The 20,138-nt window shown below is 45.7% G+C and overlaps 1 pseudogene across 1 annotated transcript; it reads right to left on the bottom strand.

Annotated features, from left to right (window-relative positions):
- Nucleotides 1-1,956: 1,956 nt before the first annotated feature.
- On the bottom strand, nucleotides 1,957-19,414 carry LOC311131050 (metalloendopeptidase OMA1, mitochondrial-like; annotated as a pseudogene). Its single transcript has 8 exons — nucleotides 19,124-19,414; nucleotides 18,766-18,970; nucleotides 17,981-18,152; nucleotides 17,683-17,835; nucleotides 16,557-16,676; nucleotides 16,238-16,312; nucleotides 15,820-15,968; nucleotides 1,957-2,259 (listed from the first exon to the last, which is right to left on the bottom strand). The product of its transcript is annotated as a metalloendopeptidase OMA1, mitochondrial-like (transcript).
- Nucleotides 19,415-20,138: the final 724 nt, after the last annotated feature.

Below are 20,138 nucleotides of genomic sequence, written 5' to 3'. Positions count from 1 at the left end.
TTCTTTCCCCTGGGACCACGCTCTCACACCCTCCTGTACATGTATTTGTGTGTGTGACTTACAGCTCTGCCTCATACGATTCCCTTCGACCAGAAAGGAAAGGACAGTGAAGACTTGCGCAAGCCCCATGAGCAAATGCCTTTAAATCAGTGGGCTAACACAGTCAACCAAGGTTAGAACCCAGACATTCACACTTACGTTACAAAGACAAACCACAATTAGAGCAGTTTTACCTCAAAACCCATTCATTTTTGGATTGTCAGGTTCTAAGGTGTACATTCTAGTATAGAAAATACATGTCCTCTGGCTTGTTCCATACATGGTTTGTACAAAACTACACATTTCTATGGGTTCACGTACATCTTAAAATAGATGAGAACCATGAGCCTCCTAGGTAAGTCAATGTACCCGGAAGCTAGCTGTCCTCCGGCTACACCATGGTGCTACCCTACAGAGTGCTGCTGAGGCTACAGTAGACCTTCATTACAAAACAGTGTGTTTTAATTAATTATTTGGTGATGTGAATATATTTAGTATAGTTTTATCTAAAAAGGATAACTTTTTTAATGATTCACTATTTAGATTTGTATGAAATTCACTGAGGAGGATGGTCCTCCCCTTCCTCCTCTGAGGAAACCTCCACTGGAGTAGGCATAACATCTTTAAGTAGTCTGATAGGGATCACACCCAAGGGGCAGGAGGTGGTATTCATGTGATCTACAGTATCAAGTAGGGACTCAAAGGATATTATTTTCTCAAAGGAGAAAAAGAAAGCAGCCTCAAGTGCCTACTGACCAGAAATGGTGTCGGCTACTGTCAATCTGGGATGTAATATTTTATATGTTTTCTGTAAAGAATCGTAAAAGCTGTTCCCAGAGATCAGGGGATGCGAGCATGTCACTGTTAGGGGGGCACCAACAACACGCTCAATTGTCTTAAACAGAATTTTCGAGTTGTGGGAGTTCTCCGAGATCAGGGTAGAGATGTACTGTAGTTTGCTCTTGCATCTTTAACCACAACGTTGTAATTTCTCATCAGATCCTTCATTATCTCATAGAATACTTGAAGTTTGCAGGCCTTCCATTTACGTTCAGCCTTTCCAAGTTCACTTTAAGGCATAAGTGTGGTCATTTAACCAAAGTGAGACTCTGGCAGACAGTTTATTCTTGGTTTCAACTGGTGCTGCTGAGTCTAAAGTAGTCTGACATATGTCATTGAAAGAAATCAGCAAATCATCAGTGTGATGACAAAGAACAGGATGAGTAGTAGAGGATAATAATTAGTACATTTACCAGCAGTTGTGGAGTTAATAATGCAAGAGCGAGTGGGGATAGACACTTTTAGGAGGAGAAAGCGTTTAAAAAACAATACTGAGATGGTCAGACACACACACATCAATAGTTTCCAAGTTATCAATATTCAGACCATAGGACAGCACAAGATCAAGAGCATGGCCTTTGTTGTATGTAGGCCCTGTGGCATGTAGCACAAAGTTACAGGATTCTAACAGGTTAAGAAACTCCCCAGCTAGTGTATTAGTTTGGCAACACACATGAATGTTTAGATCTCCAAGAATGATAACCTTGTAATATTTAGGCGTAACCAAAGATACACTACATGACCAACAATATGTGGACACCTGCTTGTCAAACATCTCATTCCAAAATCATGGGCATTAATATGGAGTTGGACCCCCCTTTGCTGCTATAACAGCCTCCACTCTTCTGGGATGGATTTCCACTAGATGTTGGAGCATTGCTGCGGGGACTTGCTTCCATTCAGCCACAAGAGCATTAGTGAGGTTGGGCACTGATGTTGGGCGATTAGGCCTGGCTCGCAGGTAGCATTCTCCTGGCAACCGCTAAACTCAGATTTGTCCGTCAGACTGCCAGATGGTGAAGCGTGATTAATAACTCCAGAGAATGCGTTTCCACTGCAGTCCAATGGCGGCGAGCTTTACACCACTCCAGCAGTGGCTGGGGGGTTAGAGGTCTGGGTCAGGGGGGTAGCAGTGTCTAGAGTCAGCGCAAGGGCTGTTGCTGAGGCTGAGGCTAGCAGGGCAGTAGCCAGTCCCCCTGTGTTTGGAGCCCTGCTGTGGTCTGTGGTTGGGGTCTGGGGCAGTGGCTTCAGTCTCCCCCCCTCCGTCCTCCCTTGGTGCCTGGCTGTGTCCAGAAGCACTTTGACACTCTGAGAGAAGACAGCTCTGGGGTCTGTGGCAGGGAGGGCAGGACAGGAACAGCTCTACCTCAGCTCCAGGTACTGAGGATAGAGAAAGAGGGAGAGAGAGGGCGAGGGGTTATAGAGGAAACACACCAGAAAGACGAACGGCTGAAAGCAGCGTGTGGTGGTGGTGTGTTAGTGATCACCTGCTGAGTGTCGACGAACAGCGGCATTTCAACATGTAGAATCGCCAGGAAATGAACTGAAAGTGACGGCTGACGTTCTGTGGTCAGATGCGATAGGACGGCCACCCATTGCTTTTAAGTACCCTCGGACTTCTATTACTCTGGTGTGTTTCCTCTCTTATACACACAGTGGATGTGAGTAAATCCATCCCTAAACTGTACTGATCCAGATCACTGCTTCTACAGGTCAATGTACCAGTCAGGGATTCAACAGATTAAGATTAAGATCATTTATTGGTCAATTGCACACAAAGTCCAACCGAAATGTTATTTACGCTTTTAACCCAACTGTTGTGTATTGATATTCTAGTTTGTCCCTTTAGGGCACCTGTAACACCGCCCCTTGCTAACATACATTGGAATGCTTGTAATGTTTTGTCCTGCGAAACGCATTAAACAATGCCCACGTTAGTTTCTACCCCCGTCTCATGTCCTGTCCTTATATTAGTTGTATAAGTAATACAGTGTGGTATACAACAAAAACTGGCGACGAGGAAGAAACGTTCTCACGTTTGTGTTAATTATTTTCGGTAGAAAGTCTGAGTTTAATTCATTTTTTCGCTGTAGAAAGACGCAAAGAAAACGTGGAGCTAGCCAGTCCAGTGATGCTAGCTAGCTTCTGATGTCACAGCAACGAGAGCCTCGAGGGAGAGGAAGAGTTTTGCTGCAGGAGAAAGTGAAATCAATGGCTGCAGTCCAAACACGTTATTTTTACCCCCTCAGCCCTTGCGCTAGCCACTTTCCCTTGGGGGAATTCCCGTCGAAACCGGATGCAGTTTGATTGCCATCTTAAGTGGAGGTCCAATTCACTAACGTTGCCCCCTCGGCCCTCGACTTAGCTTGAGGGAGCGAGTGAACAACTTTGGTCACTTGCAGGGTTGATATGACCCACAATTCAATGCAAACTATATCACATGTCAAACTCTGGTGGCCGCGAAGTGTCAAATTTAATCAACAAGGCTGCATTTTCATGTCAGAAAAAAGTATGAAGCTAGCTTGCTAAAAAATATATATAGACATTGATTTTAGCATTGGTAAATTTACTTAGTCTCGTAGTGAGGAGCCTATAAAACGTAGCTAGATTCATAAACATATTTTTCAGAATTCTGAAATGTATTGGAATAAATGACCAAACTATAAAACTAGCTAACCAGCTATGGGTAACTGTAGCTAACGTTAGCTACCTGACAGGAGTGCTAGCTAGATATGTTAGCTTACTAGGTACATGAATAGCTTTAGGATGGTTGTTTTTAAGCTCAACTTCAAGATTTCCACCAAGGACGTTGCCTCTCCGATCATCACTCTCCCTCGCTTGGGCAAGGGACATTTAAGGTACACTCGGATGTGACGATGTAAAACATAACTCAAGGGCTAAGGGTTTAGGGCCGAGGGCTGTCTACTTTTGAAACGCAGCCACTGAGTTATATACACTGCTCAAAAAAATAAAGAGAACACTTAAACAACACATCCTAGATCTGAATGAATGAAATAATCTTATTAAATACTTTTTTCTTTACATAGTTGAATGTGCTGACAACAAAATCACACAAAAATTATCAATGCAAATCAAATTCATCAACCCATGGAGGTCTGGATTTGGAGTCACCCTCAAAATTAAAGTGGAAAACCACACTACAGGCTGATCCAACTTTGATGTAATGTCCTTAAAACAAGTCAAAATGAGGCTCAGTAGTGTGTGTGGCCTCCACGTGCCTGTATGACCTCCCTACAACGCCTGGGCATGCTCCTGATGAGGTGGCGGATGGTCTCCTGAGGGATCTCCTCCCAGATCTGGTCTAAAGCATCCGCCAACTCCTGGACAGTCTGTGGTGCAACGTGGCGTTGGTGGATGGAGCGAGATGTGATCCCAGATGTGCTCAATTGGATTCAGGTCTGGGGAACGGGCGGGCCAGTCCATAGCATCAATGCCTTCCTCTTGCAGGAACTGCTGACACACTCCAGCCACATGAGGTATAGCATTGTCTTGCATTAGGAGGAACCCAGGGCCAACCGCACCAGCATATGGTCTCACAAGGGGTCTGAGGATCTCATCTCGGTACCTAATGGCAGTCAGTACATGGAGGGCTATGCGGCCCCCCAAAGAAATGCCACCCCACACCATGACTGACCCACCGCCAAACCGGTCATGCTGGAGGATGTTGCAGGCAGCAGAACGTTCTCCCTGGCGTCTCCAGACTCTGTCACGTCTGTCACATGTGCTCAGTGTGAACCTGCTTTCATCTGTGAAGAGCACAGGGCGCCAGTGGCGAATTTGCCAATCTTGGTGTTCTCTGGCAAATGCCAAACGTCCTGCACGGTGTTGGGCTGTAAGCACAACCCCCACCTGTGGACGTCGGGCCCTCATACCACCCTCATGGAGTCTGTTTCTGACCGTTTGAGCAGACACATGCACATTTGTGGCCTGCTGGAGGTCATTTTGCAGGGCTCTGGCAGTGCTCCTCCTGCTCCTCCTTGGGCCCTCCTACGGCCTCCTCCACGTCTCCTGATGTCTGTCTCCTGGTAGCGCCTCCATGCTCTGGACACTACGCTGACAGACACAGCAAACCTTCTTGCCACAGCTCGCATTGATGTGCCATCCTGGATGAGCTGCACTACCTGAGCCACTTGTGTGGGTTGTAGACTCTGTCTCATGCTACCACTAGAGTGAAAGCACCGCCAGCATTCAAAAGTGACCAAAACATCAGCCAGGAAGCATAGGAACTGAGAAGTGGTCTGTGGTCACCACCTGCAGAACCACTTCTTTATTGGGGGTGTCTTGCTAATTGCCTATAATTTCCACCTGTTGTCTATTCCATTTGCACAACAGCATGTGAAATGTATTGTCAATCAGTGTTGCTTCCTAAGTGGACAGTTTGATTTCACAGAAGTGTGATTGACTTGTGTTGTTTAAGTGTTCCCTTTATTTTTTTGAGCAGTGTATATGTATTTTTTAAAAGGGCTGGGAGTAAGAGACCGTCTAAAAAGTGTGAGAAAGAAAAATAATAAACTGAAAATGTCTGCACTGGTTGGAAATATAGGAACATTTGATGAATCTGTGGAACAATGGAGTTCTTACACAGAACGTTTTGAGTACTTTGTGTTGGCAAATGGAATTAAAGCAGAAGTAGTTGTGCCAACATTTTTGACTGGGAGGAAAAACATTCAATCTACTGCGCAGCCTAGTAACGCCTGAAAAACCTGGTGATAAATCATATGATGAAATTGTGGCTACCTTAAAAGGACATTATTCTTCCAAACCACTAATAATCAAATCAAATCAAATCAAATTTTATTGGTCACATGCGCCGAATACAACAGGTGCAGATATTACAGTGAAATGCTTACTTACAGCCCTTAACCAACAGTGCATTTATTTTTAACAAAAAAAGTTAAAATAAAACAACAAAAAAAGTGTTGAGAAAAAAAGAGCAGAAGTAAAATAAAATAACAGTAGGGAGGCTATATATACAGGGGGGTACCGGTGCAGAGTCAATGTGCGGGGGCACTGGCTAGTTGAGATAGTTGAAGTAATATGTACATGTGGGTAGAGTTAAAGTGACTATGCATAAATAATTAACAGAGTAGCAGCAGCGTAAAAAGGATGGGGTGGGGGGGCAGTGCAAATAGTCTGGGTAGCCATGATTAGCTGTTCAGGAGTCTTATGGCTTGGGGGTAGAAGCTGTTGAGAAGTCTTTTGGACCTAGACTTGGCACTCCGGTACCGCTTGCCATGCGGTAGCAGGGAGAACAGTCTATGACTAGGGTGGCTGGAGTCTTTGACAATTTTGAGGGCCTTCCTCTGACACCGCCTGGTATAGAGGTCCTGGATGGCAGGAAGCTTGGCCCCAGTGATGTACTGGGCCGTACGCACTACCCATACCAGGCGGTGATGCAACCAGTCAGGATGCTCTCGATGGTGCAGCTGTAGAATTTTTTGAGGATCTGAGGACCCATGCCAAATCTTTTCAGTCTCCTGAGGGGGAATAGGCTTTGTCGTGCCCTCTTCACGACTGTCTTGGTGTGTTTGGACCATGATAGTTCGTTGGTGATGTGGACACCTCTGAGAGATTCAGGTTTCATAAGAGAATTCAAGAGGAGGGGGAGTCAATCTCACAGTTTGTGGCTGTATTGAAACAGTTATCTGAACACTGTGAATTTGGGCGATCACTGAATGACAGTATACATGATAGGTTAGTGTGTGGCATGCGCAGCGAGGCAATTCAGAAATGCCTTTTGACTGTGTGTAACTTAACATTTCAGAGAGCAATAGAAGTGAGTATGTCAATGGAAATGACAAATAAAGATGCACAGCAGCTAAGTGCATCGACCCAAGTGCATAAGGTGTCTTCGGATTTAAAAAACAAGGCAGTAGGTGGCAAACCATGCTATCGCTGTGGGAAACCAGCGATAGCATAGGAGTGTTGGTCCAAAGACTTCGACTGCAGAAGTTGTGGAAAAAAGGGTCACATCGAACGTGCATGTAAAAACAAAAAGACACAATCAAACAAAAGTACTGAATAAAGGAAAAGCGAATTCAGGAAGTACAAAAAGAAAGTGCATAAAATGGAGCACACAGAGGATGAACAAAGTGATACCCTGTCGGAAGGGGAAGAATCTTTGCATGTTTTGTTCATTTCAGACAAAGCAGTACGGATGCAAGTGGACACTGGAGCAGCCGTATATTTGCTGTCTGATGCTGTACAGTCGTGGTCAAAAGTTTTGAGAATTACACAAATATTAATTTTCACAAAGTCTGCTGCCTCAGTTTTTATGATGGCAATTTGCATATACTCCAAAATGTTATGAAGAGTGATCAGATGAATTGCAATGAATTGCAAAGTCCCTCTTTGCCATGAAAATCAACTTAATCCCCCAAAAATATTTCCACTTTTCTGGTTTAGCTGGAGGACAGAAATTCAGTGAGATAGACTTATGTCAGGCCTATCTACAGATGCATGTGGACCAAGAGTCACAAGAACTGTTAACCATAGTGACTCACAAAGGACTGTACAGGTACCGGAGGCTTCCTTTTGGAACCACCTCAGCTCTGGCCTTGTTTCAGAGAGCTATGAACCAGATACTGAGTGGGCTCACCGGGGTCCAATGTTACCTCTATGATCTACTCATCCCCGGCAAAGACAAGCAGGAGCACCTGAGAAACCTGGACTCTACACTACAGAGACTGGAGGAGTACAGTCTGAGGGTCCGGAAGGACAAATGCACGTTTTTCCGGCCTTCTGGTGAGTACCTAGGTCACGTCATTGACAGTTCGGGGCACCACAAGGCGCCATCGAAGGTGAAGGCTGTCGCGGAAGCTCCATCCCCACAGAACGTGAGTCAACTGAGATCATTCTTAGGACTACTGATGTCCTACGCCAAGTTTGTGCCGAACCTAGCTAACATGTTAAAGCCACTGCATGAATTTTTTTACAAAACCACAGTGGAAGTGGACAGACAGAAAGTGAAAACAGCCTTAGCTCAGTCAGAGGCCCTCACCCACTTCAACCCCAACTTGCCATTACAGTTGGCATGTGATGCAGCGCCTTATGGCGTTGGTGCTGTTGTCTCACACATCATGCCATCAGGACAAGAAAGGCCAATTGCTTTCGCATCACGGACCTTAAGTAAAGCAGAGAGCAATTATGCACAGATAGAGCGTGAAGCACTCGCCATCGTGTTCGGAGTTAAGACATTTTAATCAGTTTCTGTTTGGCCGACTATTCACACTGCTGACGGACCATAGACCCCTCACCTACATCTTTGGTCCCCACACTGGCATTCCGTCACCCGCAGCCAGCAGCGATGGGCATTACTGTTATCTGCTCACCAGTACGATATCAAGTACAGAAGGTCTGAGCAGCACTGCAATGCAGACGGCCTCTCAAGGCTTCCCTTACCTGTTGCACACACTGAGCACTCCCAGGCCAGAGTTACGTCTGTCCAAGTGAAAAAGTTCACCTACACTTATCCAGTGATTTCTGAGGTGGACATTGTCACTCGTGGGAAAGGAGGAGAGCTGTCGGACAGCATAATGCCTTACCTGGTGAGGATGAACGAACTCACAGTTCAGTCTGGATGCTTGCTATGGGGATTTCGAGTCATCATACCGCCGCCACTGAGAAGGCAGGTGCTTGAAGAACTCCATTCAGGGCACTGTGGCATGGTGCGAATGAAGGAGATTGCACACAGCTACTTTTGGTGGCCAGGTTTGGACTCAGCGATCAAAGACACGGCCAAGTCATGTTCTGCATGTCAAAAGATGAGGAACATGCCTCAGCTAGTGCCACTACACCCATGTGACTTCCCAGAGGAGCCTTGGCAGCGAGTCCACATAGACTATGCAGGCTCGCTGGAGGATCGTATGTTGTTAGTTGTAGTCGACGCACACAGCAAATGGCTCAGCGGAGAAAACCGTCGAAGAGCTACTGTCAATCTTCAGTCGCTTCGGATTGCCAACGCAACTCATTAGCGATAATGGCCGTCAACTGGTGTCTGAAGAGTTCTAGTCATTCATGGAAGCAAATGGAATTCAGCACATCAAGTCAGCTCCGTATCACCCTGCAACGAACGGCCTCACTGAAAGATTTGTCCAGACGATTAAGCAAGCTTTAAAATAATCACAAGGGAACGGGTTCCTCAATAGGCGCCTAAACACCTTCCTGTTGACCTACAGAAACACCCTCCATGCTACAACCAAAGTGGCACCCACGTCAGCCATGATGAAAAGACAGCTTCGCACGCGACTCGACCTCCTGAGACCTCCAAAGACTAAACAGGTTGTACAGACACAACAGAGAGCAAAGCGAAAGACAGAAGCTTCAGAGCTGGAGAGAGAGTTCTTGCTTGGAACTACTGCAAAGGTCCAAAGTGGATACCAGCAACAGTGGTCGCACAAACAGGCCACTGTTGCACAGTTCACACACCGGAGAACATCATCTGGAGGAGACACGTGGATCAACTGTTACCAGGAACCAAACTCAGAGATGACTCATGTCAAGTGACAAAAAATTTGAGGTGACAGACAGTGACACATGGACAGACAGTGACACATTCAATACTGCCTTGCACACTCTTGCCTGCATCTAGCTGGTTTAGGGTGTAATCATTAGTCCAACAGTTGCAAACGAGAGTTTATATTTGACAAATTCAGGAATGTTTATCCCTGTTTCGTTCAATTTGCTTCCGTTTAAGAAACGTTTCTCAACAGAATCAGCGGAATGAACACACCCGTGATCACGCGTAAACACAGTTCACTTTCATAGCAGCCACGTTGTATTCCTTCTCGCATCTATGCGCTCTCCTCCTCTCACCTTTTCCCTTCGCTTGTGGACTTCAATGCACAACATATCAGCTGTATGTGACCAGGTGAAAAAACCTTTCCAAGCCAAACTATATCATAACCGTTACACACAACCTACATCATTGTCACCATATTAGCTAAAGTAAAATAATAGTCAACATAGCTACTAGAACTAATGAGTTAGTAAACCCGCTACAATCATTCAGTAACGTTACAGTGTACAGTCAGTAAGCAGTTTAGCACTTACACCGGCAGGCCCCAGTGGCAATAAATTAGTAAAACCAAAAGCTTACCTCGACTTCCAGTGTTGTGTTGGATAGTCATAGCCAGCTAGCTAACATAGCATCCCTCTGTTTGAGCAGGGTGTTTGAGTAGGCTAAACTAGCTAGCTGCATTTGCTAGCTAAGTAAGTGAAACTGAAAAAAATGACACTCTCTCTATATCTCTCTTGCTTCAACTTCATTTTGGAAGAAATTAATTTGTTAAAAACTGTTCAACTATTGTCTTTCTCTCTCTTTGAGTGAACTACTCACATTTTATGCACTGCAGTGATAGCTAGCTGTGGCTTATGCTTTCAGTACTAGATTCATTCTCTGATCCTTTGATTGGGTGGACAACATGTTAGTTCATGCTGCAAGAGCTCTAATAGGTTAGAGGACATCCTCCAGAAGTTGTCATAATTACTGTGTAAGTCTATGGAAGGGTGTGGGAACTATGAGCCTCCTAGGTTTTGTATTGAAGTCAATGTACCCAGAAGAGGACAGAAGCTAGCTGTCCTCCGGCTACACCATGGTGCTACCCTACAGAGTTCTGTTGAGGCTACTGTAGACCTTCATTGCAAAAAAGTATGTTTTAATCAATTATTTGGTGAAGTTAATATATTTAGTATAGCTTTATCTGAAAAGGATAAATTGTAAATGTTTTACTTTTTTTTTATGCAATTCGCTGAGGAGGATGGTCCTCCCCTTCCTCCTCTGAGGATCCTCCACTGGTACCTACCTACAGCTTCCACGACCCCGGCCACAGCAAAGTGTGATACTAGCCTACGTGAGATTTCATAACTTTTACAACCATGACCAGAGAGAGATTGTCAAAGAATACAGCAAAGAACTGCTGTTTATATGAGTGAGTTAATGTTTAAGTTTTATCCAGAACTGTCAACACTGTTTTAATTCAGCACTATTACAAAACATTAAACGCTCTTCTCTCTACTTTCACTCGCGCTGCAATGCATAAGTAGCCAAGTGTATCGATAGCCCTGCGTTTTTATTATTATTAGCAGCTCGTAGTGTATATTTTAATATTGAGGAGTAGGCTATTTCACTTTCTCTGGTCATAGGAACAACATGAATTTGTGCCTGAGGCAGATGCGATGCGACTTGAGTTTTGCCATCAGGTGGAAGACTGTGTCCCCGCTCTCTGGTCAGTTTCACCGGAGGAAAGGAAGGAGAGAGCAGGGACTGTAAGAGGTGGACCCTCTGCTTCTCTCTCTCTCCCTCCGCTGAGACTAATGCCATGTTCAAAACAACTGGGAACTCTGAAATCTCCGAGGTCAAATCATGACATCATTGAACTGATCTATTTTGTTATCAAAGCTCGAGTTTTGAAATATAATATGGTCTGACAAGAACAATATTGGCAGGCCAGGCATATAGCCAATATGCTGTGATAATGTATTAGGCCTACTGCACAAACCTCATTCCTACAGAACTGTTTTTATTATGTTCATGTAAAAAAATTTAAGTGATGCTTTTTTTTATCGGAGCAGTAGGTCTCGACTTGCTTTTTGACTGCGAAGGTGATTTTGACTCAGAAAAGGTTGGTGACCACTGACATACAGGTTTTGGAGAAGTGCGGGGGGCTGTTGTTGTGGGGGGTTACGTGCCTTGCTCAAGGGCACAAAGGTAGGCAATGGCATCTAGGATTTGATACAACAAACCCTCCGGTTGCCAGCTCACCTCCTGCCAGATTTTTCCTGTCGGACCCGAAATTGGAAATGGCAACCCTCCGGTTGCTGGCTCGCCTCTCTAACCGCTAGGCTACCTGCCACCCAGGAGAGCTCAGTAACGTGCCAACTGAGCTCCTCAATGTGCTCCTGTTATAATGCATCTGTACAGTAGCTCAGCACCTACAGGCCCCAGTACATCAAAAGCCTCACCTAGCCCCCTCTTACTGCTTTCAGTCCTGGCCATGTCTGGGCCTCAGCCCCCCACATCCATCCCCTTCTACCCCACACGGTAAACGTTTCCCCTCCTTCCCTGCTCTTTCAGCTCCTTATGTCTCCATGTGTTTCTCAACTCCCTCCATCCACATCTCTCCATGTCTGCAGGTGTGTATCTACAGTCTCTAGGTGTCTCATTAGTTAGATTCAACTCTCTGCTCATCCTACAGCTCTATTAAGAGTACTCATTTTAGACCACAGTCCTCAGGGCATGGGAGATGCTTCTGTACATGAGCAACACCAGGGAGACTTGATGACAAGATTTAACGCAGACATCATACACTTGACAACCACAGACCCTGGGTGAAAGTATGCTGGTTTATGTGGACCAGTGTTGTTTTCTGTGTGTGTGTGTGTCTAATCAAATTGTATTTGTCACATGCTTTGTAAACAACAGGTGTAGAAAACAGTGAAATGCTTACTTTTGGACCCTTCCCAACAATGCAGAGAGAAAAAAAGATAAATAATAGAAAAATTAAAACACGAGGAACAAATACAGAATAAGTAACGATAACTTAGCTATATACAATACATTCTGAATGTATTCAGAGCCCTTCACTTTTTCCACATTTTGTTACGTTACAAGTTTCTACCATTCTTCTCTGCAGATCCTCTCAAGCTCTGTCAGGTTGAATGGGGAGAGGCGCTGCACAGCTTTTTTCAGGTCTCTCCAGAGATGTTTGATCGGGTTCAAGTCCGGGCTCTGGCTGGGCCACTCAAGGACATTCAGAGACTTGTCCCGAAGCCACTCCTGCGTTGTCTTGGCTGTGTGCTTAGGGTCGTTGTCCTGTTGGAAGGTGAACCTTCACCCCAGTCTGAGGTCCTGAGCGCTCTGGAGCAGGTTTTCATCAACGATCTCTCTGTACTTTGCTCCGTTCATCTTTCCCTCGATCCTGACTAATCTCCCAGTCTCTTCTGCTGAAAAACATCCCCACAGCATGATGCTGCCACTACCATGCTTCACCGTAGGGATGGTATTGGCCAGGTGATGAGCGGTGCCAGGTTTCCTCCAGAAGTGACGCTTGGCATTCAGGCCAAATAGTTCAATCTTGGTTTCATCAGACCAGAATATCTTGTTTCTCATGGTCTGAGAGTCCTTGAAGTGCATTTTGGCAAACTCCAAGCGGGCTGTCATGTGCATTTTACTGAGGAGCTTCGGTCTGGCCACTCTACCATAAAGGCCTGATTGGGCACACAGTGCCCAATCAGTGCTGCAGAGATGGTTGTCCTTCTAGAAGGTTCTTCCATCTCTACAGAGGAACTCTGGAGCTCTGTTAAAGTGACCATTGGGTTCTTGGTCACCTCCCTGACCAAGGTCCTTCTTCCCTGATTGCTCAGTTTGGTTGGGCGGCCATCTCTAGGAAGAGTCTTGGTGGTTCCACACTTCTTCCATTTAAGAATGATGGAGGCCACTGTGTTCTTGGGGACCTTCAATGCTGCAGACATTTTTTGGTACCCTTCCCCAGATCTGTGCCTCGACACAATCCTGTCTTGGAGCTCTACGGACAATTCCTTCGACCTCATGGCTTGGTTTTTGCTCTGACATGAACTATCAACTGTGGGACCTTTATATAGACAGGTGTGTGCCTTTCCAAATCATGTCCAATCAATTGAATTTACCACAGGTGGACTTCAATCAAGTTGTAGAAACATCTCAAGGATGATCAATGGAAACAGGATGCACCTGAGCTCAATTTCGAGGCTCATTGCAAAGTGTCTGAATACTTATGTAAGTAAGGTATCTGTTTTAATTTATTAAAAAATTTGCAAACATTACTAAAAACCTGTTTTTGCTTTGTCATTATGGGGTATTGTGTGTAGTAAAAAATATATATATCAATTTTAGAATAAGGCTGTAACATAACAAAATGTGGAAAAAGTCAAGGGTTCTGAATACTTTCCGAATGCACTGTACACGGGGTACCAGTACCGAGTCGATGTGCAGGTGTACAAGGTAATTGAGGTAGATACACAACTTGACCAAAAGTATGTGGACACCTGCTCGTCGAACATCTAATTCCAAAATCATGGGCATTAATATGGAGTTGGTCCCCCCTTTGCTGCTATAACAGCTTCCACTCTTCTGGGAAGGCTTTCCACTAGATGTTGGAACATTGCTGCGGGGACTTGCTTCCATTCAGCCACAAGAGCATTAGTGAGGCACTGATGTTGGGCGATTAGGCCTGGCTCGCAGTCGGCGTTCCAATTCATCCCAAAAATGTTCGATGGGATTGAGGTCAGGGCTCTGTGCAGGCCAGTCAAGTTCTTCCACACTGATCTCGACAAACCATTTCTGTATGGATCTCGCTTTGTGCACGGGGGCATTGTCATGCTGAAACCGGAAAGGGCCTTCCCCAAATGGTTGCCACAAAGTCGGAAGCACAGTATCATCTAGAATGTAATTGTATGCTGTAGCATTAAGATTTCCCTTCACTGGAACTAATAGGCCTAGCCCGAACCATAAAGAACAGCCCCAGACCATTATTCCTCCTCCACCAAACATTAGAGTTGGCACTATGCATTGGGGCATGTAGCGTTCTCCTGGCATCCGCCAAACCCAGATTAATCCGTCGGTCTACCAGATGGTGAAGCGTGATTTGTCACTCCAGAGAACGTGTTTCCACTGCTCCAGAGTCAAATGGCGGCGAGCTTTACACCACTCCAGCCGACGCTTGGCATTGCGCAACTTGATCTTAGGCTTGTGTGCGGCTGCTCGGTGAGTGTTGCAACCGAGGACAGACGATTTTTACGCACTACGCGCTTCAGCACTCGGCGGTCCCGTTCTGTGAGCTTGTGTGGCCTACCACTTTGCGGCTGAGCCGTTGTTGCTCCTAGACGTTTCCACTTCACAATAACAGCACTTACAGTTGACCGGGGCAGCACTAGCAGGGCAGAAATTTGACGAACTGACTTGTTGGAAAGGTGGCATCCTACTATGTTGCCACGTTGAAAGTCACTGAGCTCTTCAGTAAGGCCATTCTACTGCCAATTTTTGTCTATGGAGATTGCATGGATGTGTGCTCGATTTTATATACCTGTCAGTAATGAGTGTGGCTGAAATAGCAGAATCCACTAATTTGAAGGGGTGTCCACAAATTTTTTGTATATATACTGTATGTACATATAGGTAGGTATAAAGTGACCAGGCAACAGGAAAGATAATAAACAGTACCAGCAGTGTATGTGATGAATCAAAAGAGTTGGTGCAAAAAGGGTCAATGCAGATAGTTAAATGGTTAACTAATTGCTACCCAGACTAACTATTTAGCATTCTTATGGCTTGGGGGTAGAATCTGTTCAGGGTCCTGTTGGTTCCAAACTTGATGTATCAGTACCGCTTGCCGTGCGGTAGCTGAGAGAACAGTCTATGACTTGGGTGGCTGGAGTCTGACAATTTTTTGGGCCTTCCTCTGACACCGCCTGGTATAGAGGTCCTGGATGGCAGGGAGCTTGGCCCCAGTAATGCCAAGCAGTTGCCATACCAAGCAGTGATGCAGCCAGTCAAGATGCTCTCAATGGTGCAGCTGTATAACTTTTTGAGGATCTGAGGGCCCATGCCAAATCTTTTCAGCCTCCTGAGGGGGAAGAGGCATTGTAGTACCCTCTTCACGACTGTGTTGGTGTGTGTGGACCATGATAGATACTTAGTGATGTGGACACCGGGGAACTTGAAGCTCTTGACCCGCTCCACTACAGCCCTGTCAATGAACAGCATTCTCAAGTAGGTGTTCCCCTTGTCCAGGTGGGAGAGGGCAGTGTGGAGTGCAACAGAGATTGCCTCATCTGTGTATCTGTTGGGGCGGTATGCGAATTGGAGTGGGTCCAGTGTTTCTGGGATGATGGTGTTGATGTGAGCCATGACCAGCCATGATCTCAGGTGTGTGTGTGTGTTACCTGTGGACCAGCCTGTCCAGCTGTGTAACTCTGTTCCTGTTAGAGGGGTGTGTGGAGAGCCACTCAGGGACGGTCGGTTCTCATCTCAGCTGGTCACTGATCTCCATCTACTGCCGAAACACTGGCCCTGCCCGAACATCAGCACACGCCTGGAGGGAAAGGCACAGATAGGGTTACACACCCACACACGCACGCACATATATGGGCACGCACACACACAGGTGTACCCTGAGTGCCTGTCTGGTTGTCATAGAAATGGTGACTATACATTACTACAGGCAGAAGGTTAGAGGAGAGAGAGAAAATGTCTATTGACAACATCGCCATCTAGTGCACTGTAGGCAGTTGACCGGTTAGTCACGATATACAGCAGAGTCAGAATGCAAGAGTGAGGTTGAGTTACTGTCCTATCCTGTACCTTGGCAGCCAGCTGGAGTCCAACTTGATCAGCTTCTGCCTCCAACATCCTGCTGTAGGGACGATCAAACATGAACTGACAGACAGACAGACAGACAGACAGACAGACAGACAGACAGACAGACAGACAGACAGACAGACAGACAGACAGACAGACAGACAGACAGACAGACAGAGAGAGAGAGAGAGAGAGAGAGATAGGGAGAGAGAGAGACAGGGAGAGAGATAAAGACAGAGAGAGAGAGATAAAGACAGAGAGAATAGTTAAGCATCTCTTTCACCACATGAAATGTCCTGATATGTGTGTGTGTGTGTGTTACCTGTATGAGGTTGGTCTGTATCCACTGTCCCAGTACGGCCAGACTGTCTAGTGGACACACTGCCCAGATGGCTGTTAGCAGGATCAGAGATAGGAAGTCTACCAGATGAGACATGCTGGCCTACTCTGCCTGGAGGAGGGAGGGGAGGGGGGGAGGGAGGGGAGGGGGGAGGGAGGGGAGGGCGGAGAGAGGGAGGGAGGGGAGGGGAGGGGGGAGAGAGAGATGGAGGGAGGGAGGGAGGGAGGGAGGGACAGGGAGGGAGGGAGGGAGGGAGGGGAGAGGGGGGAGAGAGGGGGGAGGGAGGGAGGGAGGGAGGGGGAGAGAGAGAGGGAGGGAGGGGAGGGGAGGGGGAATAGAGAGAAGGGGGAGAGAGAGAGGGAGGGAGGGGAGGGGGAATAGAGAGAGAGGGAGGGGAGAAAGAGAGAGCAGAAAGGCAATAAGTAAACTATTCTCTGTAAATGTATTGATTGTTCCCACCTATTTCATCTGAACTTTTTAATTCAGACCTAATATGGAGATTACACTTGGAACAGTGAATCTAATAGAAGACACCCAGGGCGAGGTTGGAACTGATTAATCCATATACATTTTCTTCATCTAATTAAACTCTCCTCTGTATTGGAGGGTATGAAGTTCTCAGAGGAAATTATCAGAAACTAACTCAAAATATTTCTCTCAGAGCAAGAAGAATATCAGATTAGAACAGTCAGTGATTCTGATTTAAATGAAAAGGGTTGAGACTAGAGTCTCTCTGCTACTTAAATAGCTGTACCATCGGTCCAGAAACAACAACAGTGTCTCAGACTTCTAAAGTACTGTCTGTCTGTCTGTCTGTCTGCCAGCTTCTTAAAACTATGGCTGATGACGCAACCCCACTGCAATTAATGACATCCTCTCTGTAGACCTGCAGCAGATCTGAGCTCTGAGCTTTAGGTCAGGTGATGTGGATGAAAGTGTGGAGAGGAGAGCAGTACTAGTGTAGCATTACTGAGACTGATAAGTCACCCTGCACAGAACAGGACATAACTCTGTGTAGCCCCCAAGCATACACATACACACACATACTGATGAAGGTGGAGAAATAACTGAAAAATAAGAGATAAGAGGAGAGACTCAGAACTCACACACTCATACTAGAGAGAGACAAACAGAAAGGCCTGGGTGTATGCTCACAGTGTCCCGTCACTGCGTGGGCCATCTCATGTCCCAGGATGAATGTGAGCTGATGAACATCTGCTACGACCTCTAACATCCCAGTGAACATAAACACCTTACCATTCTAGAGTAGAGAGAGACAGGTATCATACAAACAACTGTTAACTTTTGCTGTAGCTGAAGTGATCCACCTTTATCTTACTGGTTTGAATGGATCTGTACTGGGAATAAAACAAACACATCAGTCACACACAGGGACTGGGACTCACAGGCAGTACGAAGGCGTTGACGATAGGGCTGTCGACCACGTGGACTCTCCATTGAACAGGAGACCTCTGGGATGTCTTTGTTCCTCTGGGCCAGGTGACGCACCACTCTCTCAACCACCTGGTGACGAGGGTCCTTCTCTGGAACCAACAACTCAGCAAACTCCTCCATGTACTGGGGAGACAAACAAGGCTTGGTTCAGTCCTAATCGGATAATAAATAGGTTTATCTGAATGGTTTAAAATAATGATCTTCATTATTAGATTGAATAGAGAACAATAGTAATGGCTTCTTTTTGTAGGCACTAACATGTCTTGTTAGACAAAGCCTATGGGGAAATTTATGGTTTTTTTGGATAAATGCCGCAAATGAGGTCTGTGGTAAACACAGGCTTAGGAGATCTTATACATTTTGTTCTATGAGGTAATCTTCATCAGCTAACATCACTTTTGTGAATTTTGAAGCATTTATGTAATCAAAACAAGCACATAAAGGCTCAATAATGAATACAGGTAATGTTAACTGACTGATATTATCTCATAGTACAAAACGTATAAGATCTCCAAAACCTGTGTTAGCCTCAGACCTTATTTTCGGCATTTATCCCAAAACCCCATTCTTGCCCTCCATAGGAATGGCTGAACGAACCAGAGGTTATTCATTTCCTGTTTTTAAGACTACAAGCTGGCGAGCTCTATATGGCCCACACAGGGTTAACAGCATCTCTCTCTCTCCACCCCCCCCCCCCCCCCCCCCCTCTCTCACCCATCTCCCCACTCTGTCTCACCCAGTCTGATCACTGCAGCCAGCTCCATGTAGTTCTCTCTACTGATCACTAGGAGGCATGTGCGTCCCGTGACGGGCGATTCGTCCAGGTTTAGTGAGGAATAAGTGCCATGATCACCATAGCAACCATACCCCCAGCCACCAGCTGCCAACCGCAGCGTCAGGCATCCTGACGCAGGAGGGCCAGCCACCACTTCCTGATACTCCTAGAGGAACACCAAAAACACCATGTAGTACTACTAGAGACTGGGACACCAAAAACACCATGTAGCAGCAACATCTGATTCATCTCACCATCATAAACCTTATCAATGTAGATGGACGGGCTGAGACCGCACTCAGATCTGTGTGTGTCTTACCTGCGCAGTATGGTAGTCACTATCTTCTGCAGGGGTTTGAGTACCAGACATATTAAAGGAGAAGGCAGGGCGCGGTAAGGAACAGAGGTATGGAACAGGTTCTGTCCACACTGAGACAGCCATATAACAGAGACACAGTTGACAAGAGGGCCAAGTCTGGGGGGTCCCCACTGGGAGAAGTCCTGTTCATTCTCAGACAAGAAAAGTAGTCTCTGAGACAAAGATAGTCTCAATTGAAATTGACAAACTGAGTCTGTGGTTTCGCGCTGCAGTAGATTCCAACGTGTTGGTTGAGTAGTAGAGTTATGTAGTTCTATTTATAGCTAATAATATTAACAGAGATTCAATGTCATTGCAGTTTCCCCAACTCAAGCGCAGCAGCGCTAAACGTTAGCAAGTTAGCTAGCTTGTCTTGAAGCAAAATGCACCGGTAAGAATGGCATGCATAAACGACACTTTACCTTTGTATGATCGATCCTCTGAGGGCTAATAATATATGCATGCCAGTCTCTATTGGCTAAGAGTTTAGGAAAGACTGACTGCATCATTTCTTGTTTTTATAAGAAACAGAAATTCCAAATGGTTTGCATAGTCAACTTACACACAGCACTGTCACACATACTTACCCCACCAGACATTCCACCAGGGGTATTTTCAGTCCCCAGATCCAGAACAAATTCGTACAGTATTATACAGAGCCATGAGTGCATGGAATTTCCTTCCATCCTATATAGCGCAAGTGAACAGCAAACCTAGTTTCAAAAAAACAAATACATTAACACCTCACAACGCCTCTCCCCCATGTGACCTACTTGTTGTGTGTATGTATTGACATGTATGTGTAACTGATAGATGCACACACACATTCCATGTTAATGTATGTAAATTGTCAAGTATTTTGTTTGTAATGTCTTTTCGTTATACTTCGGACCCCTGTAAGACTAGCTGTCGCCATTGGCATCGGCTAATAGGGATCCTAATAAATCAAATCAAACCCCTTGGCTCCATCTTGTCA

This window comes from Coregonus lavaretus, assembly GCF_964263955.1.
Source record: "Coregonus lavaretus genome assembly, chromosome: 6".
Taxonomy (NCBI): domain Eukaryota; kingdom Metazoa; phylum Chordata; class Actinopteri; order Salmoniformes; family Salmonidae; genus Coregonus; species Coregonus lavaretus.
Note: the sequence above shows the minus strand (reverse complement) of the source record. Positions and strands in the feature narration are given on the sequence as shown.